At 30.8% G+C, this 6,615-nt stretch overlaps 1 protein-coding gene and 1 pseudogene across 1 annotated transcript in view; one reads left to right on the top strand and one right to left on the bottom strand.

Moving 5' to 3' along the window:
- Positions 1-55: 55 nt before the first annotated feature.
- On the bottom strand, positions 56-156 carry LOC112210474 (U6 spliceosomal RNA; annotated as a pseudogene).
- Positions 157-5,045: 4,889 nt separating this feature from the next.
- nvy (CBFA2/RUNX1 partner transcriptional co-repressor nervy) overlaps positions 5,046-6,615 on the top strand; it is a 46,887-nt gene continuing 45,317 nt past the window's right edge. Inside the window, exon 1 of the mRNA XM_014438802.2 lies at positions 5,046-5,116. The gene's annotated coding sequence lies outside the window, so the exon portion shown is untranslated. The remainder of the gene's footprint in view (positions 5,117-6,615) is intronic.

Below are 6,615 nucleotides of genomic sequence, written 5' to 3' on the forward strand. Positions count from 1 at the left end.
CAGGGGTAAGAGTAACATCATTAAATGAAACTGTAGGGCAGTCAGTAGGTTTACGATGAAGGGTAAAGGTGATTTGATGGGATTTGTTGCGCAGGGGCCATGCTAATCTTCTCTGTATCGTTCCAATTTTAGTATATGTACCGCCGAAGCGAGTACGACAGGGTTTTAATGAAGAATTTAAAAATAAAAATCGTCCTATAAAGTATATTTAGTTTTATTTATTTTAAAATAACAGTTCTCATTGTTAGCAATGATGGGCAATAGATAAATACAAAATATTAAAGAATTTTATAACGAAATAAGGGAGGGAAAAGGATAAATAGTAATATCCGATTCTAACGGCAAAAAACCGAGACAGCCCGGTTTTTTCCCGATTGTTTAACGGCTTCGTTATCTTTTGTTAAACTGTTGTATTTTTGGCTGGAGCAAAATTTATATTTGTTACTCCCAACAAAATAAATCCTAAAATACGAATTTTTATAACAACAGAAAAATAAAAACAATTGTCCATAATTTTCGCCATCCTTGCTCTATAGAATTTTTTTTTTTTTTTTTCGAAAATCACAAAACTAGTGATTACTTACACAAGGGCCCACCAGTTTAAATAAAATTTGGAGACGTATGTAGAGTCGTTGATTAAAGATATGCATCGCACTATTTTTTTTTCATATCTTTCTTTTAACTATTGAAAAAGTTAAGAAAGCTATCATGTATTGAAAAGCAATAAGTACGCTCAAACAAACGGGATTTATTGTATAAGATAGTGAAATTATTTCAGATTGTTCATCCAGAAGATGGGGGAAGAAACGTAGATGGAAAAATAAGTTAATTAGCATCAGGGATATTGCGATCTTGGTGGTGGAAAATATTATTTTGGACTCCCTGGGGATCTTACATCATCTTTATCATCATATTTATTTATTAAACTATTTTATTATCATTATTTTTTTAAAACTTATTTTTCCAGTCGAGTATTTCTTTTAACCAATTTTGTATTATATTTTCCTTTAAATCTATGTATTAGTTTTATTTTGGAAAAATGTATTTATTTGTTTGTTTTACTGTAAACTGATCTACTGCTGTGACTATTATTTCTCTGGTTTGATCTCACATCGCTGTCTAATAGTCAATTTGTTTAGCGGGTCACTGGGGAGGATCTGAGAGGGGGAATTCGGGAGAGTGAATTTGTCGATCAAATGAAATAAAAATTGTGAAATGGAAGGGACAAGAATGGGAAAGAAAAAAGGAATAAATTGAAATATTTGTAATTAGTGTGTAGACTGGAATTGATTGTAAAAGAAACTGTGGGAAAAAACATGTTATCTTTCTTTTTTATTATATCTTGTAAAAATATGTAATTATCTTTCTTTGCAATTCTATAATAGTTTTCTGTCGTCGAGTGGTATTTAAATTTTCTTTCAATTAAATTTGTTTATTTCTCATCTCTTTTATTTCCTCAATTTTTTATATTCTTCCCTATAAAAGTCACTTTTGAAACCGATATTTTGAATGAAATATGAAATCTTATTTTTGAGTTGATGACAGTAAACCATTGAGTTCTATTAGCACCTATTGACAGTCAAAAAATCCAAAATACTAAGAAAACTTTAAAAAGCCCTCAGTTTTTACTTGAAGTTATCACGATAATTTTTTTTTTTTATCAAAATTCATTAAATTAAACTACTTTTTTATATAGATTGATTACATAAAAATATGGCCCTCTTCGAGTACAAGACTTGAGTTCATGTTTAAAAAGTTATTAATATAATGCACTAGAATCATATGAAGCACATGAGGTAACTTACGGAACTTACTCATAGCTCAGTGGTCAAGATACAGTCTTACCAGTGTGAAGTCTATTGGCGGTGCCGGTTCGAATCCGGCCTTGAACGTTTGACTTTTTTCATTGAGTGGTGGTCCCACAGTCCAGGGAGTTTTGGCCAAAAAAAAAAATAATGTAGTTGGATAATTATTAAACTAAGTTAAAAAGAAAAACTGAAACAAAATTAATAAAAAATAATTTTTTTTTCTGCATAGTTATATATTTTCCACAATAGGATTCGGTGCTTTCTACATGAGATCTTTCATCTCCTTGATTTTTAGGGGAAAAATATGTGTCCGTTTTCGAAAAATGTTGGTCCTGGAAGTTTGATGATAATATCTTTTTCCTAGAATTCAGTTTCTTTCTTTCTTTTTCTTTTTTAATTCAGCTTAAAAAGAGTGTTAATAAGGCAATTTTATAATTGAATTACTTTAGTTTTCTTTCATTTCGCCCTCTTAAGAAGGCAAACTATTTCCAACCTTCTAGTGTTTTTTTGCAAAAAAAAAAACTAAAATTCTCTTTCTATTCTTTTAAAATCATCGGAAATTCTTCTGAATTTCACACTGAGTTTGTTATTTCTGTTCATCTGAGAATAATGTTCGGTATTTAAAAATCAGTTAAATTTTTTTTAACTTCTGGCCTAATCTATCTCTCTACTTCTATTTCATAGTTAAACGTAATGTGTAAATTTAAAAATTTGTTTTTTCTGTATGAGAATTCGATCTCTATACAATCTTAAATAATAGATATATCATCTGGTATCCTAAACTATTAAGCAGGTGTCAATAACTAGAACAGTAGTCGACAATACTTGGAATATCCGTCTTCCAATTATTGAGAACCACATTCTTCATTTATTGACACCCCCCTGTCAAATACTGAAACCACTCATTATTAACAATCTGAATAAGCATTGCGTTTATATTGAAACACTGATTAACAGAGCATTGAAAAAAAAATTACGATATTTTCAATTATTAATTGTGTTGTCTATAATTGGGAAAAAAACTTTTTTTTCATCCAGTTATTGACATACCTGATATCTGATGAAATTTCCATTATTCCTAGAAAAACATATGAGAAATGCTAATTTTAAAATATCACAAACTAAGAAAATAAGAAAGAAACCCAGAAAACATTAAACTAAGTGTGTAGTCCACAAGAACACAACTCACCTCTCTTTATTTTTTCTCGGTCACTGTCAGCTTCATTTTAAAAGAAAGTTGTTGATCAGCTGTGTTTAGCTTACAAATGGCGCCAATATTAAAACGATTCGGGGCACCAAACTCTTAATATTTAAAAACAAAGGTTGACTTGTCAATAACCGGTGCACTTAACATTGGCAATTTTATGAAAATTTAATTTCTTTATTTCATACATATTTTTCCAACTACGTTACGTTAGGGTTAAGAGTCCAGTCAGTATGATAGTGAAAATAAAATATTGTACATTATAAAATATTTTAATTTAAGGCGAAGTACAGAACTATGGATAAGGTCCGCTTATAGCCGAGTGGGTTAAAGCGCCAACTTTACCTGGCTTGTTACTGCAGCGGTGTCTGTACGAATCCGGCATGGGTGGTCCACTTTTATTTCTGTTGCGGTCCCCCGGAATGAAAACTTAATCCTTTACCATGGTTAGAATAGGCTTGTACCCCGTAGCTAAACCACCCCTCCCCGTAAGTCAGAAATGACCAGTAAGGAATCAATGAAAAAAACAAAAAAAAAACTATAGATAAAAAACAAAAAGACAATATAACTATTGAAAAGGTTAAATTTATATTCGTTATTCCCAACAAAATAAATCCTAAAATACGAATTTTTATAACAAAAAAAATAAAATAAAAACAATTGTCCATAATTTTCGCCATCCTTGCTCTCTAGATTTTTTTTTTTTTTTCCGAAAATCACAAAACTAGTGATTACTTCAACAAGGGCCCACCATACATAAAATTTGGAGACGTATGTAGAGTCGTTTTTTTTCATATCTTTCTTCTAACTATTGAAAAAGTTAAGAAAGCTATCATGTATTGAAAAGCAATAAGCACGCTCAAGCAAACGGTATTTATTTTATAAGATAGTGAAATTATTTCAGATTGTTCTTCCAGAAGATGGGGGAAGAAACGTTGATGGAAAAATATGAAATAAGTTAATTACCATTGGGGATATTGCGATCTTGGCAGAAAATATTATTCTGGACTCCCTGGGGATCATACACCATCACCTGCATGGGAATCAGCTGTGGATTATTGATTGTTTTATTTATTTATTTTAGTATATGGACCTGTCGATTTCTGTGTTTTAACTTATCTATTCATTAAATTATTTTATTATCATTATTTTTTATAAACTTATTTATCCAGTCGAGTATTTCTTTTAACCAACTTTGTATTATATTTTCCTTTAAATCTAATTTGAAAAAATTGTTTTCTTTTTTATTATGTCTTGTAAAAATATGTAATTTATATATGTCATGGATTGATTAGTATGCTGTGTAATGTTGCAACACGATGTATTTGGGCAGCTTGGATGAATAAAGCATTTCTCTCTCTCAAAGTTTCTCAAAGTAAAGAGTAAGTTCACAAAAAATTTATAAATAATTATCGCTACAGAGTTCTAGACCCTTCATGAAGTTTTAATGCGGCGAAGTGAATAGAACTGATTCAGATTAATAACATTTACATGAAATTTATTCATTTACACCGCACTTATGTTTTAGTTTGTTCATAATTACTGATATTAATTCTACAAGACATTTAATATCTGTTAGCCATCAGTCATCCACCATACTACCGACTGTACGGGCTCGAAGTCGCTCTTGTCATCCTAGGGACGTCCAAATTCAGACTAAGAGGTTGCTAGGCATGGTCAAAAATGGAAAAGAAAAAAATTACGAATTTAAGTTCAGAGTATTTTTTTCTTCAAAAAAAATACAAATAAAAATCCTGTTGAACATCGTTAAGTCGTTACATAATGAGGTATTGATAAAGAACGAAAAAATACATTTTTTCAGAGAATGACCTATCTATTTAAGGAAGTATCTGCTATTTTTCCGGGTTCTTAAAATTAATCTCAGAATACTTACGTGCGTAAATTTTACTCTTACCATTTATGTAATATATGTATGCATGTATATATATGTATGTAAGTATATAAATGAAAATAAACCGTTGTCCAATTGGGAATAGACTGGTGACATGCGCCCTGGATAGGTAGTGCTGTGAGTGGAGGCGAGTCAGAAGCCGTCGTCATTAGGAGCAATCCACATCCCAGCGGTTTCTCTTCCCGTACGTAGGTATGTCTCTACGCATTCATATTTAATTCATATTCATTTGTTTTCCTTTTTTTTTTTTTTAGATATTTCTTTATGAATATCCCTCAAGTCGCCTTACAGAGCAACATCACAAGAGTGGGGCGTAAAAAAAAACTAGAGTCAACCTATACGTAAACTTTTGCTTAATGTTGATTCGGAGAAGGTTAATTGCTGTTATGAACTAAAAAAATCATTCATCTTCCATTTAAACATTTAATAGAAAACATAGATTTGAGCTATGAATAGAATTAGAAAATAATTTTTTTGATTTACAATTGTATTATTTATATGAAAATTCATTTTTATTTTTCTGAAATCTTAGATTAAATATAAATAGATGCTCCTCAGTATAGAAATTTAAAACTCAGTAATTGGTCTTGATGTTTATAAACCGATAACTTTTTATTTTATTTGTTGCTTTTGCTGTATTTTAGAGCAATATCGGATAATAAATAAGTCTATAAATTTAAATCTGTAATTATACCAATTAATTGTACTAGAAATGTGAAAAAAATATTTTGGTTCCATTTCTGAGTTTTTAGACTCTTTAGAATTTATTTTCCAATTTATGAAATCAACTAATGACTAAAATAAATTTATTAATTTTTTAATTTCTCATTTATGTTTATTTTTAAAGCATTAAAAGCTTATGTTTAAGATTCATTTTTTGAAATATTCATGAAAAACTGACAATAAAGTAATATCTAAAGAATTCCATTTTCGAAATATTTTCAGGTACATCAATATCATTTATCAATTTTTAATATGATTATTGAACTCACTTAATAAAATAATGTAACACGAAATTGAAAGTTAGTAGCCTATTATGGCTCATATATATATATATACATACGGTCTTCAGGTCGAGGTTGGATTTCCCAAGTTTTAAGTGGCTGCTCCTTTAATTGACGCAATTGGCTATTTCTTAGGAACCAAGGAGCATCAACTGCAATTCTTAGGGCTTTATTTTGGAAAGATTGTAATTTTTTCCTTTTCATAAAGGATGCCGCTCCTCAGACTTCATAGCTATACATCAGCAGTTGCCTGAGAATTGTTTTAAAAATGACAATAGTTTTTGTTAGTTTTTATTTGGATTTTTAATCTATACGATCCGGCATGGACATTATTAGCAGATGATGTAATAGTTGAGCATGTTGGGGCGAGGGTCACAGCTTACTTGGTTCAGAACGTAGTGAGTTCGATTCCTTACAGAGTCAGTCAATCTTTATTTTGGTAGCAGTTATAAGAAATGGATAGACATTCCCACTCTGGGGCTGCGTAGGCCCTCAATGAAAAAAACAACACTTCTAGCCATGTAACCAAGAGATTTACTAAAGTGACCTCTCTCCACTGGCTCATTACCAGTGATGCGGCGAGAGGGATGCGCTGGGATCTCTTGAGCTCTGCTCTACCCCTCACACGTGGGGGATAGAGTGGGCTCAGGGATCCTCAGGTCGATTGTGTAAATATTGTATATATTA

The sequence above is a fragment of the Halyomorpha halys genome, unplaced genomic scaffold (genome assembly GCF_000696795.3).
Source record: "Halyomorpha halys isolate HHAL.00 unplaced genomic scaffold, Hhal_1.1 Scaffold68.1, whole genome shotgun sequence".
Lineage (NCBI taxonomy): Eukaryota > Metazoa > Arthropoda > Insecta > Hemiptera > Pentatomidae > Halyomorpha > Halyomorpha halys.